Genomic DNA, 16,880 nt, shown 5'->3' on the forward strand with positions numbered 1-16,880 from the left:
TCCAGCAGTCGTTCTGGTTGTTCTGCCGTTAGGATCAATTTGCATATCATCCTTTTATTATATAGGATACACTGCTAAAAGTGACAAATGTTTATTTGCGAAAACTTGTCAAATTTAGAAGTAAACAGATCAATTACAGCCATAAACTTGGAGCCTCTAAAATGAGAAGTAGTCAGTGTTAACATTGTGGTATATACCATTATTAATACTCTAGAGGCCCCATGCACGAAAATTCATGCAAGAGTAGGCCTTCCTTCCCCCGGCTGCCGGCACTGGCTTCCCTTCGGCACCTGGGACCCGGGCTTCCCTCCTCCGGCTGCCCACAGGCACCCAGGACATGGGCCGGCTTCCCTGCAGCCTCAGCTTCGTCAGGAAGGATGTCCGGAATGACGTCCGGCCCTTTTATTATTATAGATTATAGAAATGTAGCCTGATCTATTGGAGTTTGTTATTTAAAGAAGCCCCTGATATATTAGGGTGTATGTATGTGTTATTTTTGCTTCCCTCATAAAAGGGGACAGTGGTATTGAGAGTTTATTCAGTGACAAATATAGCACAATTAGTGAAAGAAATGTGAAAATGTATTGCAGATTAGAAAAGGTTGAAAATTAGGTTTTTGGTAGCTGGGTGGGGTGGAAATGTAAATAGAGTGTACACTTGATTCTAATCTATGACATACCCGTGAAAATAGCTCTGTTGACTAACTCGAATGTCATTTCCTTCTCAATGTATCTCCCATCTTTCCGGGGCAGTCTTATCTAGCGAGCTCCCCCATGCTCCTAATAGTGTGACTATCCATATTTAACAATATACTCATGATTGCCCTGGCTGGTGTTTCTCGGTGGTTAGAACGTCAGCCGTCACACCAAAGGGTCCCGGTTCGATTCCCAGTCAAGGGCATGTACCTGGGTTTCAGGTTCAATTCCCTGGCCCAATGTGTGGGAGGCAACCAATCAGTGTGTCTCTTTCACATCAATGTTTCTCTCTCTCTCTCCCCCTCCCTTCCACTCTCTCTACAAATCAATGGGGAAAATATCCTCGAGTGAAGATTAACAACAGCAAAACAAAATAATAATAATAATATGCTCGTTATTTTAATAAAGATAGTATATACTATGTTTCTATATTATACTCTAAGGAGGCAATACAGTGTTGTGGTTAAAAACATAGAATTTAGGTTTAAGCAGCCCAAGTTCAACTTTCAGCCTTGCCATGAATGAGCTGTGACCCGGGATGAGCTAGGTGACCTCTCTGACTAGCTAATTAATGGTGTCCTCATTTATAAATGGGAATAATTGCACCTACTTAATGGAATTGTTGTGAGAGACAAGTAGAGCAATATTTGCAACATGCTGACCCGTCCCAAAGCACAATCGATCAATACCGGGCACAATTACTTTTATTACAGAGCGTGCCACGCGGCTCTGCAGCTCCTGGGTGAGGCATGCTCTCCTCCCTAGACTGTGCACGCCCAGAGGCGCTGAGTCCGGGCCCCAGCCTCTCGCCCGCCTCCCCGGGCAGCTCAGACACAGTAGCCAATCCCGACGTATTAGCTGGGACACACCGAGCCATGCACAGTGCCAGATCCAATGCTCTCCCCCTCCCGCCCCAGGAATTCTGATTTTCAGAATAAATTCTAACTGCACATCACGAACTCTCATAAGCAATATCTACAAGGCCGTTTCCACTTGGAGTACAAGCTCGCGTTGAATAGCACCTACGATGTGGCGGGCTGTGTCCTGGCGCTTTCTCTCCACGGTGTTTAAGCCACTGTCTGAGCTGGGTGCTCTGTCTTCTCTGACAGACGAGGAAGCCGGGCCCAGGAGGTGCTGTGGACTCTGGAGTTCCTGGGGTTTCGGTGGGGCCCTCAGGGGAACCAGCAGGTCCCCTTCTCCCTGGGGGTGCCCCAAGGTGAGAAAAGCAGCCGCAGCTTTTCTTTTCTCTCTCCCAGAACATGTTATTTATTTCACCAGCTCTTTTCTCTTCTGGAAAAACAGACAAGAGAAATTCTTGCTTCATTTGTGATGGCCCCCCTGCCGGGTCCAGGCAGGCCCCCTGCTCAGGATGCGGATGTGGGATGCGATGCGGGGAGGGTTACAGCACCCCATGGAGGGTCCGCGCCCGGAGGGTCCGGGCGGGAAATGTGTTTAAAAGGGGTTTGAAATAGGCCTTCAATACACGAAGATGATAATAACGATAATTCTCACCCCTGTGTGTAAAAACAACGAAGTCACCCGTGGAACCATAAAACTAGCGATAAGCTAAAAAAAAAGATGGGGAGCGGAGGCATTAAGAATTCTTTTAAAAAGCAGATTGCTCCCAAAGACAGCGTTGTGTCCCGAGTGAGCCGCTGCTGCGTGCGTGACTCGCCGGCTCAGGCTGCCTCGTGAGGGGAGACGCTGTGAGGACAGGAGGAGCTTTGGGGTTGTTTTACTTCCAGGAAGCTGCCTGGCGTCCTTCCAGGCCCCACATTTGCTCCTCTGGCCCAGAAGCCTCCTGACTTGGGAAAATATTTTTACTTCCCTCCCCCTTTTCTGGACGTCCTACAAAGACCTGCGCTGGGATGGGAACCATTTTCTGGGTCCCAAAGGAGCCTGCATCCGCTGGAGAGAGAGAGAGAGAGAGAGAGAGAGAGAGAGAGAGAGAGAGAGAGAGAGAGAGAGAGAGCGCTGAAGGGAGCTGGGAGGGCCGTCAGGAAGAGGGCGAAGATGCTGGAAGAACGTTCCAGAACATTCCACGCACACTTTCTTCGTTCATAGTAACATCCACCCTATGACGGACAGAATGGGATCCTGGGGAGCGTCATGTCATTTTCCCTCCACACACATCACGAAGGTGCAGAACACGCCCCATTTAAAAGGACCAGGCGCCTGGCCTGTTTATTCTTTAAACACTTTCTTGTAGTTCACGTTCAGAATGAGGCACAGAAATAGCAGAAACCACTGTGTCAGATTGAGATCAACTGTTGTTCTTCTCTGAGGATATAAATAGGTTAGAAAGGGGGGGGGGGCGGGGAGTCCACATCCACGGCACAGGAATTCCGCCTTCTTTTGGCTAACATTTCCTTAATAATAATCTAAAACACGTTAAGCAGAAAAATGGTTCCATCTAATGAAACTCTCTTCTGATGCACTAGTGAGAATTCGCGTGTGGAACAGGCCTCGGATTGGTTTAAGGTGTGGAACGAATTTCGTCCTGAGGGTACGTGGTGCCGCTTGGGCAGAACTCTCTGGTGAAACAGGCAGCCCTTCCCAGGAAAAAGCCTTGGAAAAATGCTATCACGGCAGCACCTTGTCTGGAGTTAAGGGTGGGATTGCTTCTGGACTCAGCTCCTGGGGGGAGATCCTGTTCTGAATGGAGGGAATGAGTAACGTGGTGTCTGAAGAGCGGTGGGTGGATGGGCCTGGGGGCTCAGTTGGTTGGAGCATCCTTCCATGTACCAAAGAGGCTGGGGTTCGATTCCCAGTCAGGGCACACACCGAGGGTGCAGGTTTGATCCCCAGTCAGGGGAAGCAACTGATGGATGTTTCTCTCTCTCTCTCTCTCTCCTTCTCCCTTCCTCTCTCTAAAAAAGGCCCAGTGGGGTAATGCCTCATTCCGGATGCATCGTAGGCGCTCACTAAATGCTCGATCTATACATGTTGGAGGCGCTGCTAGTGTTGAGGTCACACCAGCTGTCGTCGGGAGCCCTCCAGAAGCAAGGAGGCTCGCTTCATCTCGCAGGTGGAGTCTGTCTTCCCTCATCACCCGGGGCTGCCTGCAGCTCAGGACCGGGCCTTGGGGCTGGGAATAAGCGGTTACAGCGCTCACTCGCTCAGAGCTGCATCTTCAAACACGGAGAGCGAGGCAAGCAGCACCTCTGAATCTCGGTCGCCGGCCCCGTCTGCATTGGGTCGGGCGGGGCCGCCCATGAGAAGCCGCCGTGCGTGCGGGAGGCCTCTCTGGAGGGGCTGCCTGCCCCTGTCCTGGGCTGAGGGCGCAGCCCTCGCCATCTGAAGCTCTCAGCTAGGAGACCGCTGGGAGGAGGGCGGAGAGGTGAGAGGTGCGCTGAAGCCGCGTGGCCGGACGGTCACCAAGTGTCTCATGTCTCCCTTAGGAACAGCTCATTCGGCGGCTCAGGCTGCAGTTGGCGTGGCTGCGTCTGTCAGAATCATCAGACCCTTTGTGTGAACAGACTTGGGGGGGACAGTGAGTACTGTGGTTGGGTGTGTGGAGCAGGGATGCTATAGAATGTCCTGTCTCCCCTCGCTACCCCTCCTCCCTCCCCGCCCCCCCCCCCCCTGCTGTGCCTGCATAACTGAGGGAAAGCAGCGCTGGGCCCGGCTTACAGTCCCTCCCCTACCCGACCCTTCCCACTTCAGTGCGGCCTGAAAGAGGGGGCCGCGGGGTCCCCGCACCTTCTAGGTTGCAGTGGTCACACTTTGCTTTTCGGGATTGCGCTTTTCCCTCCGTGCGGGAGGAGGGCGCTGCAGTCCGGTTTCGTTTCTTGCCCTCCATCCTGCTCAGGCCAGGCCTGAAGGCACGGACAGGAGGTGGACGGACAGGAGGTGGACGCCCCTAACCAGACTGACTCGGCCTCAGATGGAAGCCGTCTGGCTGTTGACTTAGGGTTCACACCTATGGCCGGTGCCGGGATGCCATCGCACGGCTACTGTGGGATCTGTCTCCCAAGTGGCCGTTGTCGTGTGGACCATTGTCACCTTGGCTAGGCGCCGGCGTGACGGGGCCCTGGTGCAGGGCATGGAGCGAGCCAGGCCAGAGCGCTGAGGAGGCGCACCCCTCGCTGCTCCTCCTCCTCCAGCAGGACCAGGGGGAGCTGGTAACAGCAGGGGAGCGGACGGCTGGGAGGGACAAGCCCAGGCGCCCAATTCCATGCCAGGCGAACGGGAGACACGCTGCCGGAGCATCTTGAAGTACAGCTCCAGGCCGCGTGGCGTAGCTGTGGCAGGACTGGGAACGCCTAGAGCAGGGGTGGGGAACGCATAAGGCCCTCCAAATCACTTGGTCCGGCCCGCCAAGGCAGCAGGGGGGCGTTAATGAAATGTCTGACCAAATACAGCAGCCTCCTTTTCCCCCTTATAAATGTGAATTATTATTATTAACCATAAATCCAGAAAATTAGAAGTTTGGTAAGTGAGCTTATATCCAAGTGGACAAGTCTTCCTGTTTGCCCACCTCTCTCTGCTCTGCCTGGTCTGGGCGGAGCCAGGCTCAGCTGGGCTTTCTGCCCATCCTTGCTGACTTACTTTATTTATTGTTGACAGTATTACAGATGTCTCCCACACCCCCTCTCCACCCCCGTTCTTTTATCCCCTCTGCCCGGCCCCTACCCTCCTGACTAATTCCTAGGTGGATAATTTTGTATGGCCTGAGGCTCCCCACCCCTGACCTAGAAAAAGACACTTCAGTCAGCAGGGAGGTGGCTGATGGAAAAAGGGTGTTTGTAGTCTGTGGGTTAAAATCAGGACAGAGCCCTGGCTGGTGGCTCAGTTGGTTGGAGCATCGTCCCGTGAACCGAAAAGGTTGTGGGCTTGATACCTGGTCAGGGAACATACCTAGGTTTCCGGTTCAGTCTCTGGTCAGGGCACGTACAGGAGGCAGCTGGTCCACGTTTCTCTCTCTGTCTCTTCCTCCCTTCCACACTCTAAACATCAGTGGAAAAGATATCCTCGGATAGGGATTAAAAAAAAAAAAATAGCATAGGCTTTGAAGTCAAGAGTACGAATCCCAGCCCACTTAATAATTGTGTGACTCTGGTGAAAATTACTTCATCTCTCTGAACCTTCATTTCCAGTTCTCTAAAATGGGCATGATTAATTTACTTGCCACTTAGGGATTCTGTGAGCATTAAATGAAGTAAGTGCCTGGCTTATCGTAGGCACTTGAAAACTTATAGGTATAATAACTACCTCTTTAAGGAGCTTTAGAGGTAAAGAGAAAGGAACCACTAGGCTGATAACTCAGACTGATTATTGATTGAGCTGATGATCACAAACGTCTCAAAGTGGGAATGGTCCCTCACGCTCACGGTGTGCCGACACCTCTCTCCCTCCGCGTGGACCCATGTGTTCAGGACCTTGAGAAATGTAGCCTGTACGCTACAGCAAGGACGGCTGAGAAGGCGCGGTTCAGAAATGGCATGTTTTCGGCATTTGAAAAGGTAGGACCGAAGCTACTGTTTTAAGAAATCCACATAAGAAGATCCGCGTTTCATTGGCTCTGTGACTGGGAGGCACGAACAGGAATGGTTGCCATGAGTTACTTCCTGTTAATAACTCCGTTGATGAGACTGAGTATTAAGTGGGAATTTTCCCACAGCAATGTTCTCTTCCAGGGGCTCAGAGAACAGAAGCAAAAACGATTGCTAGCTGAGGCCTTCCTGCCGGCAGGATGGTTTTATAAGACACTTAGAGCTTCAGGCAGGCGTTCTGCTTCCGTTCGTGTGGAGCTGAGCCACGGCCGGCGAGGCACCGGTCAAGTGGGATTTGTGCCAACTCCGGCCCACGGCTCAGGTGTGCTGTGCGTGGCCAGCGCTCCCGCTACCTGCGCTGGAGGCTCCACTTGACCCCCAACAACCACCTTCTTCAAAACCGTTACCTGTTTCCAATGGACCTTCTGCTGCCAAGCTCTCACCGGGAGCACATCGCTGGGCCAAGACGTCTTTGCTCCTCTGACAACCCTCGCAGACGCTGGCCCCCAAGTGGGGCCCACAGGCTGCAGGAGCGCAGCCCGGCCTTTCGCTGCCCCAAATGGTGCCTGAAAGAGTTGGCATGAATTCCAAGGGCGCCTGGCTTGCTGATTCTAAAAAGACACTTGTTGCCCGGCTGGCGTGGCTCAGTGGTTGAGCATCGACCTATGAACCAGAAGGTCACAGTTCAATTCCCGGTCAGGGCACATGCCCAAGTTGCAGGCTCCATCCCTAGTGTGGAGCGTGCAGGAGGCAGCCCATCCATGATTCTCTCTCATCATTGATGCTTCTCTCTCTCTCTCTCTCTCTCTCTCTCTCTCTCTCTCTCGCCCCCCCTCCCTCCCTCCCTCTCTGAGAGCAATAAAAATATGTGTTTAAAAAAAAATAAAAAGACAGTTGCATCAAGGAAGTGATGGTTATTTAACTACATGAGCAGATAAGCAGGAAACATGAAGAAAAATCGTGCAAATTGGGTTCCTTTTGCAAACACATGACCACTGCCGAATAAACAAGCCAGGTGTGAGTGTGAACAGACTTTCTCCACTTACTGCAGGCAGAGCTGTGCTCTTAGCAGCGGTCTTCTACTTCCCAAGGAACTTCCTTATTTATCCCTCGATCCAAAATTAGTGCCTTAATTGGAAACAGCCATAAACAAATATGACGGGAGAAATCCCTGGGGCTCCCTCCTCCCACACCCTCCCCCCCACACGCATTTTTCTGCTGCTTTGCCTCCTCCACTCTCCCTGCCTCCGTGCCCCACATGAGGACCCGCAGTGGCCTGGCTTTCTGCAATCCCTTCCCAAGTCTCTTGAAAGAGAGCTACATCCCACATTGACAGGAAAGAATTAAATTCACATCAATATGAATCAACGATGTTTCACATCTAAGCAAACTTCAATAGCATCACAGTATGGACTTGCGTTCGCTGCTGGTTTCTACCGTCCTGGCTGCTCTGTGCTTCTTGGGTTGGCCTGTCCCGCCGCCCACTGTTCAGGGGTGAGACATGGGGCCTCCGGCCTGAGCAGCGGCTCCTGCCCACTGGGAGGGAGCTCCCTCTTCCTCTCGTCCATCTCCTCCTGACTTCTTGCCTTCCACCCCTTTCTCCTTCCCTGCTTTTCCTTATCGGACCTCCCTTCCCCACCCTTGATCCCGCTGTAATTAGCTCGTTAATAACAGGGAAGAGGCAAAGGGGATGTCAGACATCATGGGCTCCTCATTTGGGCAGCTTGGCCAGGAAGCTGGAGTTTCAAACCCCCCAGGGATCCAACTATGAGGAGATAGACTCACACCCAGTAAATTGGGGGGGGGGGGGGGGGAGGACAGTGCTTGCTGTCAGTCACGCCTGGGAACAGAAGTCATTGGCCAGAATGAGTGTGACCCCTGAAACTTGGGGATACATAAACCCCCGAACAAAGGGATTGGCCCTCTTGGGCTCTCGGGACTCATTGCTCAGGGCGCACTCTTGGTTCCTGGCCTTCACCCCACGGCCGTGCGGACCCGCGTGCAGGGGCTGCGGGCGGCTGGCCTGAGGCTGACCGGACCGGCTCCAACCTGGGAGGCAGCTCTGGACACCGGCTCTGATTCTAGCTCCACTGAAGCCCAGCCCCACGTCTTCTACGACTGGACTGAGCACATTGGACTTGGGAAACCCAGGGTGTGAGTCCACAGAAACAAGGCTTTCTGCCACCTCACCTCCTCCCGTGCAAGTCCAGGGCATTCCTTTTCTCGGGACATCGCAAGAAGTCCACCCCTGGGGGAGATGAGGCGCGGCCCTCTCCCATGACAACAGCCTTATCATCGAGGAATTCCTCGCCATGTGGCTTTCCTCCCATTCATCTCAACGCCGTCTTCATGAAGAGGCATGTGCTGATCTGGCCTGCTGGTCCCGCCGTGCTCTGCTCTCTCTCCAGGGGGCGCGTTTCCAGCCCCTGCTCTCTGGCTTCCCTGTCAGCTGAGTCCATGGGAGGCATCATGGGAGACATCATGGGAGAGCGTGGGTGAGAGCAGGAGGGAGCAGGGACTTCCTCCTCCTCTCTTTCTGGCCAGCGGTTCTCTGGACCCGGCTGCGTCTCACCTCGACTCCAGCTGCTGTGGTTAGCTCCTTCCTTTGTGGCCTCAGGGCCTGGCAGGAGCCCTCCCTCTGTGCTGCTGCCCTCTCTCCTCTCTGATAGTCCCGTCTTCCAGGTTCTGATAACACCGCCTTCTCTCTCCAGCCCTGGGAGTGGGTGGCCTGGGGAGGATAATGGCTTCTGATTGTTGTTAATCTTCGGGTCACCTCCACCATCCCCACTTAACTCCTTGGTTCTGGTTCTCCCATCCCATGGATGGATGACAAGTTCCTGTATTAAATTCCCTCTGTTTGAAACACCTACTGTGGTTTCTGTTTTCTTAACAGAGCCCTGACTGAAATAGAGGGCTCGAGACTATAAGAAGAGCCCTAGCCAGTTTAGCTCAGGGGATAGAGGCTCAGTCTGCAGACTGAAGGGTCCCGGGTTTGATTCTGGTCAAGGCCACATACCCAGGTTGCAGGCTCGATCCCCAATAGGGGCCGTGCAGGAGGCAGCCAATCAATGATTCTCTCTCATCATTGATGTTTCTCTCTCCCGCTCCCTCTCTGAAATCAATAATAAAATAAAATATATGAAAAAAAGCCAATAAGAACAAACAGCAGCAGCTTCCTTCCGGGGCGGTGGCCGCGTGCAGGACAGGCCCAGGAGCCCCACCGCTCTGTCCGCACACCTGGCCCTTGGCATCTCTCCCTCCGGCTGCCCCTGAGTCCTGTCTTTTTCTAATGCACTTCCATCTAAAACCAACCGAGAAACTATAACCTTTGGAGCCTCTCAGAGCTCAGGTCTGAGGAAGTCTTCATAAGCCGAATCCAGATGACGGCAAGTCCTCAGAGACTGGCATAGTCATTAGAGGGGTGAGCGAGGTCCCTAAACCACCTCCTGGAGGAAGGCAGCCCCCTGAACAGCGATGCCATCTCAAACCGGCACCCGCACGAGAGAGAAGCCAGGACTGCGTTTGCGCCATCACAGCTTGGGGTGGTGATTTGTTATAACATTTACTCAACTGTAGCTGAGGAGACTCTGAGCTTTGGGCGAGGAGATAATCCTCAAGCAACAGCTAAAATCTTGAAAGTGTAACTTACATAAGTAATGCTCACAGGATAAATATACATAGTTGGGTTGATTGCTGCACTGATGAGGTTGTCAAATGTATCCCGGAGTAATGGAACCTTCCTTGTAGGCGACCCAATCAGCATGGAAACGTGTAGACTGATGTATTAGTTGTCCTGCCAATGTTGAAAAAGACCAAAAACTGCTGGGCACGAGGGGTTAACCATAAGTTTGATGTAGGAAGGCAGTAAAGGTGACAAGAGCAACTAAAACAAACAAACACACAAAAGACCAGCAACAACAGCAAAGTCCCACAGCAGCAGCTCAGACCACCAGTTCTTGGGGGACAGGGGGTGGGGGAGGGGGTGTTGTGCACGATCTTTCCCTAGGCTTCCTTCCGGCTTGTATACGCACTGTCAGCCTCTCACAGCTCACAGCACTGAGGACCGAACTCATACAGCTCACAGCACTGAGGGCCGAACTCATACAGCTCACAGCACTGAGGGCCGAACTCACACAGCTCACAGCACTGAGGGCCGAACTCACACAGCTCACAGCACTGAGGGCCGAACTCATACAGCTCACAGCACTGAGGGCCGAACTCACACAGCTCACAGCACTGAGGGCCGAACTCATACAGCTCACAGCACTGAGGGCCGAACTCACACAGCTCACAGCACTGAGGGCCGAACTCACACAGCTCACAGCACTGAGGGCCGAACTCATACAGCTCACAGCGCCGAAGGCCGAACTCATACAGCTCACAGCGCCGAGGGCCGAACTCATACAGCTCACAGCACTGAGGGCCGAACTCACACAGCTCACAGCACTGAGGACTGAACTCATAAAGCTCACAGCACTGAGGGCCGAACTCACACAGCTCACAGCACTGAGGACCGAACTCATAAAGCTCACAGCACTGAGGACCGAACTCATAAAGCTCACAGCACTGAGGGCCGAACTCACACAGCTCACAGCACTGAGGACTGAACTCATACAGCTCACAGCACTGAGGGCCGAACTCACACAGCTCACAGCACTGAGGGCCGAACTCATACAGCTCACAGCGCTGAGGGCCGAACTCATACAGCTCACAGCGCTGAGGGCCGAACTCATACAGCTCACAGCGCTGAGGGCCGAACTCATACAGCTCACAGCGCTGAGGGCCGAACTCATACAGCTCATAGCACTGAGGACCGAACTCATACAGCTCACAGCACTGTGGACCAAAAGGGGTTCTATGAAACAGGGTGACCTGATGGTGCTTCCTAACTGGGCAGGGCATGGTGGGTCGTCACGCCCCAGGCTACAACTCTTTTAGTAAAAGTTTGCCGTTGTCTTAGGCAAGCCCTGCCCATAGTTTCTGTGCATCCAGGCAACTTTGAAACACCTCTTGGTCGACCCCTCCTCCTAAGTGTGACCACCCTCGCCCTGGTGGGTAGCTCAGTTGGAGAGTGTCGTCCCGATATGCCAAGGTGGTGGGTTCGATCCCCGGTCGGGGCACAAACAAGAATCAATCAATGAATGCATAAGAAAGCGGAACAACAAATTGATATATCTCTTTCTCTCTCCCTTCTGTTCCCGCTCTCCAATCAATAAATTAAAAAAATGCTTATGTTCAAGTGTGACCCCCTCCAGAGAGCACCTCAGCGTGTGGCCTCTCCTGTAACCTGGTCCCCGCCTCGCTTCCTCCCGCCTTCACACCATCTTCCTGGCTTCCCTCCTCAGCTCCAAGTGCATACAGGAGGCTGCAAACGGCTGTGTCCTGGGAGCCGTGTCTCAGCCTGTGGAGATCTCGCTCCCGGGGTCATCTCTGTTGGGCTCAGATAGATTTTTATAAAATTCTCCACGGGCTTGCGTGTTTCTTACGCTGAGAGCTGTCATTCCCAATGTCCAGGCTAAGTCTGGGCTGCGCCTGCGGGGTGAGCGAGGGAAGCAGATGGCGCATCTTCCCTCTGAGCCCCCGGGACCCCTGCGCTTCCCCCTCCTGAGCCCCTGCCTTGCCCACAGGGCTTCACAGCCAGGTGCTCTGGGAGATGTGAGGGCCTTTCCCCTTCCCCTCGGGTGGGCGTGTCCCACCTGCTCTGCACCACGGCCTGGGGGCGCCAGTCAGTGGTTTTGACCGTCGCTGTGGTCAGTGATCCTGAATCTCACCGACAGCAGCGCGTCTTCGACAGCAGCGCGTCTTCGTTAAGGAACGTGGGAAATACCTGCCCAGAGCAGGGGTGTGACACTGTGAGGCCACGTCCTTCCGGGAGAGCCCCGGGCTGGTCAGCCTCCTTCCCAGGGAAATACGAGTGGGAGTGAGCACGGTCCTGACTGTGTGTGTGTGTGCATGTGTGTGAGTGCTTGTGCACACCACACACACACACACACACACACACACTTTCACATACATCTCAGCAGGCTTGCTGGTTCCAGTTTAAGGATCCCCCACTCCTCGCCACATGGTGCTTGGTCATATATTCTTTTGGGTGCTGTCTATGTAAGCAACTATGGTTTTATAATCAACTTGTTTTCTTTCCATTTACCTTCTCTTAGATGATAAATTTAATGTCAAAATACAAAATCTGGCCCTGGCCAGTGTGGCTCTGTTGGTAAGAGAAGGCGTGTTCCACACGCCGAAAGGTTGTGGTTCCATTCCTGGTCCGGGCACACACCTAGGCTGGGGGCTCAATTCCCAGTCAGGGCAAGTATGGATGTTTTTCTCTCTCTTCCCCTCTCTCTAAAATCAATAGGCATAGCCCAGCGGTGTGGCTCAGTGGTTGAATGTCAACCTATGAACCAGGAGGTCACGGTTCGATTCCCAGTCAGGGCACATGCCTGGGTTGTGGGCTTGATCCCCGGGGGATGGGATCATGAAGGAGGCAGCCGATCCATGATTCTCTCTTATCGTTGATGTTTCTACCTTGCCATCCCTCTCCCTTCCTTTCTGAAATAAAAAAATATATATTTAAAAAATAAAATCAATAAGGATGTCCTCAGGGGAGGATTAAAAAACAAATATTTGAGCTTATTAGAAAAACAGAAAACAGAACCTGTCGGACACTCTGGGAAGATCTTCCTTCTTGGGGACGTACCCTGGGGCAGACAGTTCCACGTCTCACCTGTGTGGCAAGGTTGCAGCAAGGGGATAGGAACTGTGTTGCACATTCACAGCGCCCTCCGCCTGCTGTGTGGACAGAGATTTATGGGGTGCTATTGCCGAGTGTATGCGCTTGCTGCTTCCTGCGGTGAGAGACCCGCCACAAAAGCCTTCCGCTTGGGGATGGATGGGGTCCCAGGGCAACAAGTCTCCTGTAACGAGTCACCGCAGAGGCGGCCCAGGCGGCCCTGCCATCCCCGCGGGCCATCTGGACTGTGCTGCTCCTCCCGTTGGCCTTTGCTATGGTCTGTCGTGCGCTGGACTCCTGGTCCTGACTCTGCGAAGTGCCCAGTCGTGAGACAAGTACTGAGGAGATGAAATGCCATCGGTCCTGAGCCATTGTCATCTTCCACTGCCCTGTGAGCAAGAAATAAATGGCTAATGTGGCCCCATACATCTTCTGGAGTTTAAAGGCTCATTGACTAAACATGTTTATGGATTGACCTGGGCAGGGAGCCCAGGAGAAGCGTAAGTCCTGGCCCTGAGGTAGTGCTAGAGGCCACGGGGGAACTTCCTGATGAGCCGAGGGTATCTGTTTCTACAGAAATGCGAATTCTCTAGCATTAAGGCATGAGAGCATAGACCAGAAGTACAGGAGGTGGCAGTTCCAAGATTGAGTAAAAATAAGAAAGTGGCTTTCTTTTTTATAATTTTTGTTCTTATTTTATTTTTTCATCACCATTTATCCCCCTATACCCTCTTCCGCTTCCACCCACCCCTATACTCCCAAATTGGCTTTCTTTTAAACATTTGTTGCGGAACAACAAATTGATGTTTCTCTCTCTCCCTTCCTCTCTCTCCAAAACCAGCACCACCACCACCACCAATAATAGTAATAGTAATAATAATAATAATATGTGACAACTGGAAGATCACTCAGGATGTTGGCAAGATCAGTTTTAATGCCGTCGTAGGAACAAAGGGTGGGGGTATAAAAGAGGCGAGAAAGCAGACAGAAACCATTACAAAGTTTTCCCAAACCTGATGGTGGGAGAGAGCTCTTAAGACCCAGGCTCCCTTCGCAGTAAACATAAGAAATGCAGCCTTACTACCTCAAGATTCGGATCAGATAGAGCCCCCTTTCCAGAGGATCACAGCTCAATCTTCTGAACCCTCCCACCCACCAAGCAGACCTTTTTCTAACAATATTTTACTTACAATTTTTTTTCTAAGAACTTCCTGATGGGCCAGGGTACAGCATCATCCACTCCTCAGGGCATTGATGGCTGCCACCCCCTGGGGTGACTCAGCAGAGTGACGGGGACTGGGGGTTTCCGTCTTTAAACTCCAGGGTTCCTTTTGCGAGCAGAGAGTCATGGATGAGCTATTACTGAGAGGAAACCAGGTAGAACTACGGTGCTGCCATAGCAACTAGCGTAGGCAGCAGCTCATTGGGGATCTGCAGACTCCACAGGTATGTTCTCACAGGTATATAGTGGGCCCCCCAGTTCTGAGGGCTCTCACAGACACAGGCTCCTGGCCCCCATCTCTATGGGCTCTACCTAAAGACCTTGACTTCATTCTCTCTTCTGCATGAAGGCAAGGCTATCACCTTGGCCCAAGGATCTTAGATGCACTCATTGCCCTCAGCAGCTTGTGTCTTCTCTGCAGTAATTCTTCTTTGAGGGGCGGTCATAGCCAACCAGCAGGCTGGGAAGGAGGACTCCCCCCTGCACCCCTACCCACTGCGGAAGCCTCCCACACATGCCCACGCCCCGGGGGCCCACGGCTTATGAAATAGAGAGAAGGTCCTCTTCCATTAAATAGTGTGCAATGAAGATGCTCAGCCGGTGTGGCTCAGTGGTTGAGCGTCAACCTATGAACCAGGAGGTCTTGGTTTGATTCCCAGTCAGGCAGGGCACATGCCCAGGTCATAGGCTCCATCCCCAGTGTGGGGTGTGCAGGAGGCAGCTGACCCATGATTCTCCCTTCCGCTCAGAAATCAATTAAAAAATATATACATTTGTAAAAAAGAGTGTGCAACACAGAGACCCCAGGACCTTGCACGCGACGCTGCCGAGCTGAGCGGGCTGTGGCCCTCGGCGCACCCTCACACTCGCAGGAGCGTGTTTAGCTTTGCTCCTTTCTAACACGTCTCGGAGGGGATCGCCCAGCGCTGACACGGCTGGTGGGAAGGCCTCAGACAAAGTGCGCGGCAGTATTTATTTTCTCACGAGGGCCAATTCAGAAACGCAACCAAAGCAGCTGTACAGCCCCATGTTTTGTTTAAGATAAAAATAGCTTTGTTATTTCTTTCCTGATTATAAAAAGAACACATGTTTATTATCCCAAAAACTTGAACATTGTTTGTATGAAGAAAACGTCAGTACAACTTGAGATGCCACAGGCCACAGGGGCCGCGGTTTACAAGAGACTCCGGTTTCCTTAGTACTTGACATCGTGGACTGGAACCATGTCCGGGAGGCTCGTCAGGCACCCACGGGCAGAGGAGGGCTGGGGCGGGCGAGGTCGGGGCCTGGCAAGAGGTCCCCGAGAGAGTCTAAGACTGTGTCTGCTCCCTTCCCTTAGCCACGCGGACACAGCGGCACCGTGTCGTGTCTGCTGGGAAAGGCCACGGGTGCTTTGGGGGCCGGGCTGCTTGTCCGCGCGGCGAGCTGTGGCTCGGTGCTGGTCTCTGAAGTTCCTCCGCTTTTTCAGAGTCGAAGGAGATGCCACTGTGACCCCCCCAGCAAGGACCCGCTCTGCTCTGCTGCGTTGCACTGAGATCCATCTGGAAACAATGACTGAGAGAGAGGGGCTCACTTTACCGGAGATAGCACCGAGTGATGGAGCTGCTCGCTGGCTCGGCAATGGTGACTGAGTGCCTGGTGTGTGTCCAGGCCAGTGATGGCGAACCTTTTGAGCTCGGCGTGCCAGCATTTTGAAAAACCCTAACTTAACTCTGGTGCCGTGTCACATATAGAAATTTTTTGATCTTTGCAACCATAGTAAAACAAAGACTTATATTTTTGTTATTTATTTTATATATTTAAATGCCATTTAACAAAAAAAAAAATCAACCAAAAAAATGAGTTCGCGTGTCACCTCTGACACGCGTGTCATCGGTTTGCCATCACTGGTCTAGGCGCTGGGGACACAGCAGTGGTCCAGAGTCACACGTCCTGCCCTCTGGGATGCTCAACTTCCCCGAAGAGGCAGGCTGAGAACCTGCCGACACACGGGCACGCCTGCTCCACGCCCTGCCTGATGTTTCCACGTTCGGTGTTGGTTTATTTGGTTAGTGGTCCCTAAACGTGCATTGTAGGCTATCTTGGTTGTTAATATGTGGAAATGTTTATTGTTTGTATATTATTTTTTATTGATTTCAAAGAGGAAGGGAGGAGAGAGAGAAAGAAGCATCAGTGATGAGAGAAAATCATCGATCGGCTGCCTCCTGCACGCCCCACACCGGGGATCGAGCCCGAAACCTGGGCATGTGCCCTGACCAGGAATTGAACTGTGACCTCCTGGTTCACAGGTCGGCACTCAACCACTGAGCCATACCGGCCGGGCCGTTAAAGTGGTTTTGAGCTAAATAATTCTCTTTCTCCAGCGGCATTTTCATTTTCTATCACCTGTGATGATTGTGTGCACCGGCTCAAATAAACGGGCAGTGAGTTTTGAGGACTGAAGCAGAAACAGGATATTACCTCACACGTTGGCTACACGCCTCTTCATTGGGAGTGGACGGCCAGAGGTTCCTCCTTGGCCAGATTTGCTTTTCCTCACCGTCCTTGCAGGTCTCCTCGGCAACGAGATGACCAGGTCCAGTTATCGTTTGAAAAATGAAAATGCTTTATAAAAAAGACTGAAAAAATGCTTAGTCGTTTTTTTAGATTGATTTCTTATTGAGCAGCAAGCTTTGGCCATAGCGGTACTAACTTGCTACAGCTTGAGAGGAAATCAAAAAGACAATTATTTTACTAGT

This window comes from Myotis daubentonii, chromosome 7 (assembly GCF_963259705.1).
Source record: "Myotis daubentonii chromosome 7, mMyoDau2.1, whole genome shotgun sequence".
Taxonomy (NCBI): domain Eukaryota; kingdom Metazoa; phylum Chordata; class Mammalia; order Chiroptera; family Vespertilionidae; genus Myotis; species Myotis daubentonii.